We start from the raw sequence: 14,935 nt of genomic DNA on the forward strand, positions 1-14,935 counted from the left end.
TAAGTATTGAAATAATTTTTATTTGTAGTCACATTTTGTATTATTGACAATCCAACGTAGTATATCTTATTTCAAAAATTTTAGTAGGTAAGTAATTTTTAATCATTTTTGTCATTATTTGGCTAATAAAATATTAAATTATCTTTAATAAATAAATTTTATTAATTTATATGTATAAATTAAAAAATATGAATATAAATTATATTAATTTATGTATGTAAATATCTATGAATATAAATATAAATTATTATTGATTAATATTGATCCAAAATATATAATAATATTTACTAATTACGTAATATTTGTGATCTTATTTATTGAAGAAGAAACTATTTCCACATTGATCGAGACGAGTTATACTTCAACCAGCTTCCCCACACAAGGACCAACTACCAACCCTTATCGGAAGCCCTAGCTAGTTGCGTTAGTTGAAGATGACTAGTATGCCTCAAACTATTTTATATACAGTTATCCAAATACCACTGTTTTATATATTTGCTTGAAACATTCTTTTGCCTTCTATATAAATTAATTATACAACTCGTTATTGTGGTCCAACTTATAAAATACTGGAGGTGTAAATTAAACGACTTAATTTGTGTGGCTGCAAGCTTCTCAAACAATGAAACTGTGATGTGTGGTTTGCGTAGGACTTCATTTTAATTTAAAATTTAGACATAGTTATATGAAATAAATTGAATTGTTCAAAGTCAAGCCAAATATGATATAGAACATAGAAAGGAAAAATGGCTACCAAAATGCAACATTATTTTAAAGCAAACGATATGATAGTATAAATTTATGAATTTGGTCATTTCGCTTGTTACAAATCAGAATATCTTCCATTTATTTTTATAGTGATAACTGATAAGTTTTTCTTATTTTTCGAATCTCTCTTTGTCTCTTTATTTGTCTTTCCTATTTAATTTTTCACCATTTCTGTGTGCATTAATATATATAACGTGTTCATGAAAGACTTAGCTCCTTTAAATTGTAAGTTGCCTTTTATAAATTTTAAGACAGCGTTTTATTTTGAGGTTGGGATAAGAAAATATTTAAAATATAACACAGATGATAAAAATAAAAAATTTACTGATTTTAGGATTTAATAATAAACTGAATTTAAGATAGAACAAAAATAATAAATTTAATTTATCTGTATCTTTTTACACAAAATTCAAAATAAAAAATAAAATAATAAAAAATATAATTATAAAATTTTGATAATGATAATTAAAAAATAAAAAAATAAATTATATTTTTGTTCAGTATATCTTTATCCTTCTTATTAAAAAAGATATATAATATACTGATTCACTATCCTAATGATGTGGGAGCATATATTTTTACGTTTGTATCGTTAATTAAAGTAGTCTAGTTTAACATATATTATTATATCATATTATGAGTTAGTTTTATATTGTCTAAGTCATGAATGTTCCTCCTTCCCTATCAGTATAAATATGCATATGTACAGATGTACCCTTTTTGCTTATGGAATTAAATTAATTGAGTTATATATTAAATCAGTTGTGTACTTATTTTTCTTTAGACTCTTTAAGAGTAAGAGATGCATCCTTGGCTTAGCCAACTAAAGTAGGCTTTTGGCTATTTTTACCATAATGGGGTTGTTAACCTTGACGAAATGTGTGATCTAAATGACGTTCCAGCGTCAGTTTAGTATCAACGCAAAGTCGGTCCTCGCCTTATTCCAATAAAATTCTTATTTCATTCGTGAGTTCGTGTTTTTAGTGTGGTTGCTCTCGCTGTATGTTCTATGTTGGTACGAGTCATCGTCAGTGCAAATTGTCAACTACGGAGTTTCAAGTAATAATATCGTTTTTCTCTTCTTTTGGTATCTTTTCTGTTGGTAATTATCTTAGCACATTTCTATCATTATCATTATTGGTGCATTTTCATCATCATCGTCATCATAACATCGGTGCTCAAGCATTAACCTCATTGCATAATAGTAAAAGAAGGTTCCAAAGCGTAGAACTACTCAAGAGATTGAAATGGAGGAGTTACGTCGTCAAGTTAAGGAGTTACAAGAGCAACTTGCAAAATATGAAACTGCTCAAAATAATCATGGCAAGTAGAAGAGTAATAACACTTCTTCTAGTGAAGACAAATTCATTTCATTATTCTTCTTCGTCTGAAGATTTGTTCACACGAAGAGCACGATACAACACGACTCACAAAGCTAAAGACTTAGGAATCAAAATTGATATTCCTGAGTTCGAAGATTTTCTTATGAAGTGTGACATTCAAGAGTTCGAAGAACAAATAATTGTTCACTATCTTGGAGGATTGAACACAGATATTTCTGTTGTTCAGCTGCATTAAAGATTAAAAAGCAAAAAACATAAATGAATAACACTCAATTGCCAAAAGATAAAGAAGTCATTCTTGATGTTTAACAAAAAAATGAAGACAAGATCTTTTAAAAACAACAAAGAACGTGAATCATTAGGTAAGAAATGCTTCAAATGTCAAAGTTTTGGGCATATTGTTGCTGATTGTCCAAATAGAATTATAGAAGAGTTATTACTCTTGCGAAAAAAAAAGTTAACGAAAAAGTAATAAAGGAGCAAGAGCATGAAAGTGAGGTTGACTGTACTATTGAAGAAGTTCTAACTAATTGTGGTGAAGTTTCACTGATTTGTCGAAACTTGAATATTGCAAAAATAATAGAAGATGAGAGTTAGCAACACCAAAATATCTTTCACATAAAATGCACTGTTAAAAAAAAGATTTATAAAGTTATCATAAAAAACGAAAATTATAAAAATGTTTCAAATTTTATAATATATACATACCAACAATGCTAGGGAACCAAAAGGACCTTAGCAAAAAATCAGCCAAATATCTCTAGGTGAATCCAACATCTCTACGAATTAATATATATGGATGTTTCTTCTGTTAAGTATCAAAATGTTTATATTTCATACTAAATGGATGTTCTTTTATATATTTTTTGAATTTTTTGTATTAAAAATGTGAATGTCTCTATTTTCTTTAAGAATTTTATAATTTTTTTAAATTTTATAGATATTTAATTATTTTTGCTAAAATATAACTGGATATTTCTTTTGTTAAGTATTAGGATGTTTTTTTTCATATTAAATAAATATTTTTTTATATTTTTGTAATTGTTCAAAGACTCCTTTTGGCTAAGATCAAATGTGTAGTTTGCAGTCTCTTTAATCATCCAAACGGCACCTAATATCCCAAAACGCAGAGAGCAACATCGTAATCACGTGGATAACTTCGAGAACTTGAATCTCCACGCGATGCACCAGATTGTGGAGTCCTAGTCACGCGCCGCGCGCGTGCTGCTCGAGTGTTGTGGAGTCGGTGGAAGGAAGAAGGTTCGAGAAGGCCGCGAGGGAGTGCTATGCAGTGGAGCAGATCTGGAAGCTTCTAACGGAGATCGAGGAGCTTCACTTATTGATGGATCCAAACGATTTGATGAAGCTGAAGAAGCAGATCGAGATTCGGTGTTTCGGAGATACGGCGGCATTTTGCTTCTGGTCAAAGGAGTTAGTGGAGGTGACGAAGATGCGTAAGGAGATTAAGAGGATGGTGTCGGAGATATTGGAGGTGAAGGTTGATCCGAAGGAAGGGCCGGGGATAATGGAGGCCGCGATTAGGGTTTATGCGGAAAAGAAAGAGATTATGGTGGAGGTGTTGCAAGCGATGCAGGGAATAGAGGCAGTGATGAAGATAGAGATTCTTCTTCGGTCACAAGCAGGTTGTGGCGGCGGTGATGGGGAGTGCGGAGGCTGGCAGGAACCGAGTTGGTTCCGGCGACTCGCTGATAGAAGAGGAGTGGGTCGCGGTGGGGAGGCGAAGAGGACCTGACGGTGAGAGAGAGGTATGTGTGTATGATTGTTGGAGGTGGGTAGGTTAACGTGAGAGAGAAAATGAACGTTTTTATAGGTTTTAATTAGGTTTACTTAATCTTTTAAATTTTTTAAATTTTAAATTTAAAAAATTTTAAATTAATTAATTATTAATATAAATTAACATAATTTTATTTAATTTTTTGTTGGTAACCTGTGGGTTTCATATACTTTTCTTATACATAGTGACAAATACAAAGTAAACACCTGCATGGTTGAGATAATGGCCATAAACTTAAGATCGGACTTAGCAACAAGACAATATGATTAATTGAAGAAACGATTATAATGAACTAACGAAGATCAATAAATTACTCGGAGAGTTGGACGGGTACAGTATATATAATTTTATTTGTGCTTTGAATTTTAGTGAGAAACGCATCAAAATCAAAATTTCGTTTGATTCAATTCCGACAGGGATGAGTGCAAATTAGAGAGCCAAGAGAATGAGTGATAATGAAAGGATCGGCGTCGTATATTCGCATACTTGTAATTTTCTATTGCACCATGTCTTTATATTATAGTTATTATATATCTAATTAGTGCCTTATTTCAACTTAGTACAATTTCACATGTGTATTGTATGCTTGAAAATAATACACACACATACACTGTATAAGAGAATTAATAATAAAAATTTAATTTTGATATATTATTGGATAAAATATTTTATATAATTATTTAATTATATTTATTTTATTCACAAAATTAATAAAAAAAACAGTTCAACTATATTAATTAAATATACATTAAAATTAGCCACTAATATAAAATATATATTAAAATATAAAAATATATATTAAAAATAAATTAAATAATACATATATTAGTTTAGGATTTTTAGTGTATAGAAAAATAAATAATAGTTAATTTTAGGGGCAATCTATCTAATTAAATAAATTGAGTGAATCTTTTATCTATATATACAAAACAGAATACGTACATGTGCATTTTTATGTTTATGTAAATCATTGGAGCCAACCACGGTTTCAATTTAATACATAAACCGTGGTTACTAGGGAATATATCATAAACCGTGGCAAGCTACCACGGTTTACTAAGAGAGGCAAATGCACATAAAACATGGTAAGTAGCAACGGTTTATGAAGGAGTTTGAATAAGCATAAACCTTTGTTAGTTGTAACGGTTTATGAGAAGAGAAATTCTATATATATGTGAGTGAGATTTAAGTTGGTGAAAAAATTATTGTCACAATAGAAATAACAACAATACCAACAGGAATAATTCTACTAACAATAACAATTTATAACAATATATAAAGTGAATAGAAGAGTTTGGTGTCTAATTTCTATTTTTCTATTTAATCTTATTGATAAATAGTGTTTAATATAATTTTCGTCTTAAAATGTGGTCAAAAATGTAATTATTAGTTAATTTTTTTGCTCTTATAAAGTTACTTTTTTATTTTACACATAACTTTTATTTATGTTGTCTTTTTCTCTGTTCTATGGAATACATGTAGTACTCTCTACTTATTTTTATTTTACTTAATTAAAAAAAATAATGATAAATATGTGTATGAAAAATAATAAAAATAATGAAAATAAAAATTTTTTAAAAAATAATGGAACAAAATATGATTTAACATATTAAATATAAAATTAAAAAAAATTAGCAATTAAAATTATGCAAGAAAAATAGTCCTTTAAATTTAAATTTTTATATATACTTCAAATTAAATAAAATTAAAAAAATAAATAAATTTATAAATATTTATAAATTTTTATCTTAATTGTTACATATAATAACAACATAATAATTTTAGTATCATACTTAAATTAATTTAAATTTTATTATTCTATACATTAAAAAATAAATAACTTATAAATTTTTTTATTTTTATTTATTAATAATTTATTATTTATTAAAATTTTTATTTTTTATCTCAAATTTATAATTTAAAAAACATAAAAATTAATTTTCTAAAAATATTAGAAAAAATAAAAAATAAAAAATTATAATTTTGTTTTGAAATTAAATGAAATTTTAAGAAAATCTTAATAACTTTATTAGTTAGAGACATAGAAGTTGACATATTAGATCTAAAGAAATATTAAGAATTATTATAAATAAGTGTTAAGAATAGGAAAGATATTCAACAACGATATAATATTTTTATATTCAATTGTATATGTTAATAGTAGCTAAAATAGTAGTGTCCATATAATATTACTCTTTTAAAAAGATATAAAATATTTGATATTATTTTTTTATAATTGTTGGCAGATTTTATAATTTGATTAATAAAAAATCTGAATATTTGATATCTTAAATTTTGTCTGAAAGCAATAAAATATGACTTAACAAGTAAGTCTGAAAAATAATAAGGATATATATAATAGGTATACACCTAGATATCTAAATCAAAAAAAATATTTCCTTTAGCAAATTTTTAATAACTCGAAAATTAACATAATAGTAGTTATGGATCAAAGTGATAAACAAAAATGAGAGTTGGAATAATGGTTTACGTTCAAGACCTCCTCTTCATAAACCGTGGGAAGTCACCAAAAAAAAACCGTGGGAAACAACCACGGTTTATGCCTAAGTTTTTTTCTTCCTAATCCGTGGTAGGTAGCCATGGATTATGCCAAATCTCTTCCAACCATAAATCCTTCTAGCCTCCAAGAATTTATGTTGAAACTAGAAACCGTGGTAGGTTCCCACAGTTTACATAAAAATGAAATTACACATGCACGTAAGAAGTTTCTGTTTTGTGTATACAGGTAAACGATTCACACAATTTATTTAATTAGGTAAATTACCCTAATTTTAGTGTATAAATAATATTTTTAAAAATAATTATTTTTATTAATATGATATTATATAATTAGATGCATGTACGTATAAAAATATTTTAGATTAATTGTATATTAAAATTAAATTTTAATAATTAATAATAAAACTTTTAATTAATTGGTGTGTTTAAACGTTTTTCCTTAATATTATGAGAAAATTTTGTCTAAATTACAATTCATATGCGTGCTATATATATTGCGAGTAAAATTTTGAATTTATTGGACAGATTTAGACACGTAAAAGAATAAATAAACTATATTATCACCTATATATAATTTGATTCATGACACAAGGCGTCAAACAAATTGATTAAAGCCAACGTGCACTGGCGAGATAATGCTGAATAAAGCCAAGAAGCAAAGGACATACAATTATCAAGGATGATATATATGTATGTCTCAAATTTAATTGTGAGTATTGTCGTGTGGATCAATCACATGAAAGGATTGTTGGCATGCTTGACTGCAAGTTTTAACCAAAATATTATTTATATTTTAAAATTAATCATTAAAATAAGTTATTATTATATTTATGTATAAATATTTAATATATATTTATATTTTAATATATATTTTATATTAATAATTAATTTTAATAATTAATTTGAATATATTAATAACATAGTCAAAATTTTAATTAACTACACAAAAAATTTTCAAAAGTATAATTTAATAGTTATTATTTTATATTTTTAAATATTAGAATATTTTATTTAATTTTATATATTTTAATTTTATTTAGTTAATAAATTGAGTTTTATATTAATAAATTAAGATTTTTTATTTTTAATTCAATATAAAGTGTGTATAAATATTTTTAAATTATTATAACCGTTAGACAGAAATAAAGGGAATAAAAATACAATTTTTGACTTTGTGATGAAATCATGTAATGAAAATAAGTAAAATTGAGTGAATCGATCTTTTACTCTATTAAAAATTGAATAAAAGTTATAGTGATTTTTTTTGTTCACTTTCAATCCTAAAAATGATATAAAAAAAATAAGATTGAGTTTTTTTTTTTGCATAAAAAAATTAATAGAAAGTAGAGTAATTTTGTTTTATTTAATTTTAATTTATTTCTTTTATTTTATTTATTCTATGTTTTTATTCAATTTCAATAATTTTTTCATTTATCTTTAATCTGTAATTTTGTATCACCAATGATACATTTAGTTTGTGTTTTTATTTTTGATATTTTATTTTTAAAATTTTGTAAAAGAAAATATATCATCAAAATAATACAAATTCTATTTTTCTATTTTCATCTCCTATTTTTTTCAAAATTCTGAAATAAAAGACACTAAAATAAAAATGCAGCCTAAAGTCATCACTTTCAAATCATAAATGGATTTAATTTATTCAAAGAGAAAACAAAAAAAAAAATCTCACAGTATTATAACACTTATTAATTATATAAATCTAAAAATAAAAGAGACTCGAATATAATTTTGTTTGTGTTTATTAGTGTTAGAATATAATTATAATCAATTAAGATCAATTAGTATTATTTAGTATATCTGAATATTTATTATAGGAGATTATATCTTTATTATTATGATTATCTTATTACCTCTAAATACCCTTTTATATTGTATCATTCCATACAACTTGATTATATTCAATAATACACAAATCATCTCTACAGTTTAGTCTCTTATTTCTAACATGGTATCAGAGTCATGGTATCTTCTTTGAAGATGATAGGTTGTTTTCCTTGCGGTGAAATCACCGTAGTTTTTCCACTTTTTTCTATGCCATTTTTTTTACCTTTTATCACTCCTTTGATGCTTTTTTTCACCTCGCCGACTAGCCTATTTTCTCTCTCTTGTATTTTTTCGAATCGAATGATCAAACACCATTGTCATCCGCTGCTTACTGTGCTCTCTTTCGGCAGTTGCATCTGCGTTCTCTCGTGGCAGTTTCATTTGCGTTATCTCGTGACAATTCCATTTGCGTTCTCTCATGGCAGTTCCATCTGCGTTCTCTCATGGCAGTCTCATCTGCATTTTCTGGTGACAGTTTAGTCTGCGTTTCGTCGTGACAGTTCCGTTTGCGTTTACTTATGGCAGTTCCATCTGCGTTTCTTTCTGTCAGTTCCGCATGCGTTTCTTTCTGGCAGTTCCTTCACATAGCATTTGTTCCGTCCACGCTTCCTTCAGACAAGCGGTAGTTTAGTCTGTGCTTCCTTCAGACAAACGGCAGTTACGTCTGCACTTCCTTAGGTCTGCACTTCCTTCCGGTTCGCTGTATCCGTTTTTATCAGTTTATGCAGCTTTTTTCTTGTTATTTCGTTGTTTTAAATAAGTTTCAAACTCAAGTTGTCAGAGTTTGAGGGGATGTTAGAATATAATTAGGATTAATTAAGATCAATTAGTATTATTTAGTATATCTGAATATTTATTATAGGAGATTACATCTTTATTGTTACGATTTTTTAATACCTATAAATACCATTTTATATTGTATCATTCCATACAACTTGAATATACTCAATAATACACAAATTCTCTCTCCAGTTTAGTCTCTTATTTCTAACAATTAGAATTCACTATAATCAAAATTTACACATACTCAATCTTAAACTATAATTTAGAATAAAAAATATTTTTTTCTTTAAATTTATATCTAATATATTTCTGTAGTTTGTAAGTGTTATTTATCTATTTTACGGCCGGAATCTTCCTTCCAAAAAAATAAAATAAAATAAAAAAGTATTTAAAGGTAACATGTTTTTAGTATTATTTTCAGTAACATAGCACGTTGTTGCATGAGGTCTCACATGTCCCACACAATACATATATATAATATTCAAAGCTATTATATTCAGTTGCGCAATGCATGTGTGATTCACTTATTTGAAATTTTTCACTCTTGAGGAGTTTGCACGATACTGTTGATTAACTTGATTTTATGAAGATGCGAATTCAAATATTACAATAAATAAATCAGAGAAATTTTACCATGTTTATTGTTTATAATCAGTCCCAAAAATAAAAATTAGATCTAAAATAAATAGAGCTCAAATAAAAAAAATCACAAAATTTAAGTTTATTTTATTAGTGTGTTCGACTTCTTCACATCGTCACATTAATCTCTGCGTAAAATTTTAACTGTATTTACAAATCTATTTATATATTAAAATATGAGATCTCAACAACTCTTAGAAAAAAAGAAAAATAACCATTCACTATCATAATTCTAAAAATCGAATCGAACCAGTCAATTCAATCGGATTAATAAAAAATCGATTACCAAACCGATTCGATTAGGTTCATAAACCGTCTGATAAAAAATTGATTAAAAAATCGGTCGAATTGGTAATTAACCGATAAACTATTGAAATCGGCTAGTTTTTTAAAGAGTTTTTGGTTCGATGTACCCTTTCAAATGGCACTGTTTTATACCTTAAAAAAAACCCTAAATTTCCAATGCAGCCCTAGTCCCACTCCTATCCTCTCTGAAACTGAAAACAAAAGGAAAAATTGAAAATTGAAAGAACAAAGAATCCTAACCCCGCAGTCCTGCAAGCATCGCGTGTGGAACCTTTGTCGCCGTCGTAGGAAGCTCCCTCGCCGTCGTGTGGAAGTTATGTGGCTGTCGTCGTCTCCTCTGTTCGAGCTCTATCTCTGTGTTTGTTGGCATTGCCATCACTTCTCTTTTTCCGCGCTGTCAGTAAACACTGTGACTTAGAATTAGTCTTACTAATTTTACTGTTATTAATAATTGAGTTGCTAATTAGCTAAATTTTGATAATACTGTGTACTTTTATTAATAATACTGAATTTAGTGATTTATTGAATGTCTGAATTATAATTTACCGAATAATTCTGACAAATACTTTTTGTTAAATTAATTTTGTTTATAATTTTTGTTATATATTAAAAATAGAACAATCACAAAACAATATTGTCAATGTTCCCAACATTCTTATTAACTCAATATACTTTGTGATGCTGCATTGTCTTTTATAAAGCCAAGTTTCTTCAATATTATATGGATTCATTCAGTGTGTGCTGTAATTGCTACTACACATATACTACTTCCCTTAATAACAAAGAAAAAAATATTGTCAGTATTGACTAGTCTACAACAAATTGTTAATTGGGAATCTAACTTTGTTAATCCATACATTTCTTTCATTTTCAATTAAGAATGGAAAGTATTTGATTTTTAATTTATCAATAGTCTCTACAAGAATATTAATTGTAACACTCTGACTTTTAGTATTTATAATCATACTAAAAGTCTAGGTATCATATATCTCTAAATTTATTTATTTTATACTATTTTTATTTAATATTGACCATTTACAAATACAAACCGAAATTTTAATAAAAAAATAAAAAGTCTTTATTTTAAACCTCTTAATCACAGTATATATATCCATAGCAATATATACATAGACTTATTCAAAGATCCTCAAATATAAGTCTTATCTTTTTAAAATCAAAATAATAAATGACGAGAGGAAAATAAAATCTAACAATTCAACTTGTAAACGTAATCTTCTATGCTCCTATAACTCTGTACTAAATCTTCACACATGTAGTTGAAAGAGGTGACAATAGGAGATAAGAACTGGGGAGTTCTTAGTAGAGTCGGAGTGTATAGTTATATTCATGTTATTATTTGTTACACAGAAATTTCATAACAGCATACTTGCAATCCTCAACAGGTGGCCAATGGCAACAAACCTCATAATACAAACAACTTTAACAAACTAGAAATACAGAGAAAATCACAAGTCACAATCACAGAAAACACATATCACAAAGAAATATGCATAAACAAGCAAGACAAACAATGCATATGATGTGTACTTGTTTCTACTGGCCGTGAGCTCACGTGTCGGTTACTTTGTCAGAATCTGACACACCCTATAGCTAACCTAGATATCGTCTCTCTGAACATGCATCCACACTCTTGGGATATAGTGCCCGCCACACTAATGGGATATAGTGTCTGACACACTCATGTGATATAGTGCCTGGCATACTTCCCAGGATAAAGTGCTCCCACACTCTTAGGATATAGTTCCCGACACACTTTATAATAGAGTAAAAATTTAAACATACTCATCACTAATCATCTTCATTCATACCTCATTTATCATATTCATTCATTAACTCATGATCATTTAATCATCAATCATATTTCAATTACAATTCATCATTTCAATTAATCGGCATCATTTCAGCCTCATACATCTCATACTCAACCTTTCACACTTTCTCAACTTATTCAATATCAACTTAACTCCAAAACCAAGAAAAATAACTTTTTCAAGTCACTTCCAATAAATTAAACTGATTCCAAATTTTCAACAGCAACAATCATTTCTTTAATAATTTAAAATCAGTTAATATAATTCTTAAATCTTTTGAAAATTTCATTTTTACTCCGAAAACAATCAAAACACTCCAACTGGTTGCTCATACACATAATCGAATCAAAATTTCAAACAAACAACAATAATTCAACATAAAATTAAACTCATTCAAACTCAAACAATAATTAATCAAACCAACATTCACTTATCCAATTCACATTTAGTTATTATAAAATTATTAAAATTCTACTTTCATACAAAATCAAAACAACAAAAACTCTGAAAAAACTTTTTAATCGAGCTATTGAAGAAAAAAACATCAGAAATTATCTGTACCTCCTAAAACTTTAACTGACCGAACTCAAGGAGAAGGAAAATTACGTCACCATCAACTTCTACCAAATAAAAGTGACGTCAACTTATAAAAAAAAAATATAAATACTTTTATCAAATTAGATTTTTTTATTGGAGTTACAAATCGCAATAAATCAAAGCCAGAAAATTAAAAGGAGTTACGATTTCTCCCTCACCCACGGTTTCTCTTTCTTTCTTTTCTTTCTTTATGGTTTCGGTTAAAATAAAATGAGGTTGATTAAAGGCTAGGTAATAATAAATATTGATTTGTGGTGATAAACATTAATAGGTATCATGGATATATGTATATGTATATATGTTTACAAGACACGTTTTCATTTCTTTCTTTTCTTTCGCCTTAAATGGCTTCAGCCACTTCCATCTTTCTTTTCTTTTTTTTATCTTTTAAACTTTAACAACAATAACAATAATAAAAACTGATTTAATTTTTTATTTATCAAAATAGTTTCTAATAAATAATTTAAATTAATAAAATAAATTAAAATTAAATTAAATTTCAATAATCATAAAATTTTATTTAATTATTTTTAATAAAATAATTTTCTTAAAAATAAAATCTCAATAAATATAATGACTCATAAATAATTAATTATTTAATTTTTAAAAATTTAAAATCTTACATTAATCCTTTATCACGCTCAATAATCTCCCTATCATAAATCTTGGATATAATTTTTAGAACAACATAATCACAATCTAATCTAAACATATTCTAAGGTTCTTTATCACATGAAATAGACTAATGCAGCATAAAACCCAATGTTTATAGGAATTCCAACAGGAGTATTTAATCCCCGAGTTGGGTAGCACTAAACTTGTTACCCGAGTGGGGGCACAGGTGATGGAACATAGTTGGCTACGCTTGGTTGGGTTGGTGGCTACGCTGGCTTGCGCACTCCAAGCTGAGAGTTGAGTCATGATTAATTAAAAACTTATTTGTTAATGTTTCTTTTGATAATAGAACATTATATATTTATTATTATGTGTATTTTAGTTGTTTTTAGTTATGTATTTTGATGTTTAAAGTTATCCGTAAATTTCTAATATTAAATTATAAATAATTTATTATATAAAATTATGAAATTTTGAATTTTATTAAATTAGATATTATTAAATTTATATATTTAAAATTATATATAATTTTTTAATAATTTTATTTAATATTTAATTAAACCGATTGAACTTTCGATTGAAATCCAATCGAACCAGTGAATCAGTTTTTGAGTTATAAAAATAAATAATACATTAATAATGACAAACATGATAAAATTATATTAATAACCTAAGTAGTTTTTGATGAATTGGTTCAAGTGTGTGGAGCCCAATTGACTATTGTTGTAATCTAAACTAATAAGACTAAAAACCTTTCAAGGATGCTAAATGGAAATGAAAACTAACTAAAATCCAATGCCAATCAAGCAAAAGAGAAGTTACCTTAAGCAAGGTTTCAAAAGTTCACTTCAGGTAAATACCAGAAAGAGAGAGAGAGTGCTTCACCCTCGAACCCAATCACTAAAGAAGAAGGAAAGAAAAAGCAAATCAAGAAAGTTAATGTCAAATCAAGTTAATCAAAAATATATTAAGCAAGTTCAGAGGTTAAAGGTAATTTACTTTCATTTGCATGTAAGTTAATTGTTTCACATCTTCTCCTACTCTCTGCAACACTATTTTGAAAAAATGAAAAAAGTGGTGGCTGAACATCTCTGCTCTGAATCAATGGTTGAAAATATCTTTTGGAGACAAAGTACAAATCTAATGGTTTTGATTTTGCTAAGCTTAATGAAAAAAGTTGAATGGTGTTTTTGCTGTGTCTGCTATGGGCTAAGGCCTGAATTAAAATCCCTAATTTTTGGGGTTGATTGAAAAAAGAGAATAGAGGATCTCAACTAACCCAATGACCAATAAGTTGATTTTGAAGAAACTCTAACCGTGGATTAGAGTAAGATACAAAAGAAAAAAATGAATCTCATTGGAAAGGAAGGAGAGAAATCCTGAGAAAGAGAGCAAAGAGTAAACCTCACAATTGAGTTTGAAATCTTGAAAGCATTACACCTACAATAAATGGAGCACTTTGACAAGATGAAGAATAAGATTTTGATTTCAGATGTTGGGTTCTTCATATATAATCAAGGCCGTGAATCATTATCTCCTTTGTATTTTACCATTTGTATTTCTGTTTCAATGTATATCTTTTTTTTATTTTCAATCTGAGGTCAAAGGCAAAAAAGTGAGGTATTGTGAAAAGTTATAGAGTGAAAAGACTGAGAAAAATACTTGAGAAAAAAGTCATGAGTGATTTCAGATTTTTTTTTGTTGTATTTCTGTTTTATATCAAGTACCTGAGAGGTATTTCTTACTAAGTTGGGTAAGCACTTAGTGAGTCTAGTTTAGGTAGGTACATAACCAAATCAAATTTATGTTGAAGTTTGATGTATCTCAGGTAGGATTATGTTGAGTCCTAGAGAATTGATGTATGTAATACTTAAAAGATAGTGAAAATTCCA

The 14,935-nt window shown here is 27.3% G+C and overlaps 1 long non-coding RNA gene and 1 pseudogene across 1 annotated transcript; one reads left to right on the plus strand and one right to left on the minus strand.

Annotated features, from left to right (window-relative positions):
- The first annotated feature begins 2,088 nt into the window (after window positions 1-2,088).
- Window positions 2,089-8,768, plus strand: LOC112772128 (nematode resistance protein-like HSPRO1; annotated as a pseudogene).
- A 984-nt stretch (window positions 8,769-9,752) lies between these two features.
- LOC112789134 (uncharacterized) lies at window positions 9,753-14,519 on the minus strand. Its single transcript, XR_003196170.3, has 3 exons — window positions 14,043-14,519; window positions 13,866-13,943; window positions 9,753-10,406 (listed from the first exon to the last, which is right to left on the minus strand). It is a non-coding gene; the product is annotated as an uncharacterized lncRNA (long non-coding RNA).
- Window positions 14,520-14,935: the final 416 nt, after the last annotated feature.

This window comes from Arachis hypogaea, chromosome 3 (genome assembly GCF_003086295.3).
Source record: "Arachis hypogaea cultivar Tifrunner chromosome 3, arahy.Tifrunner.gnm2.J5K5, whole genome shotgun sequence".
Taxonomy (NCBI): Eukaryota; Viridiplantae; Streptophyta; class Magnoliopsida; order Fabales; family Fabaceae; genus Arachis; species Arachis hypogaea.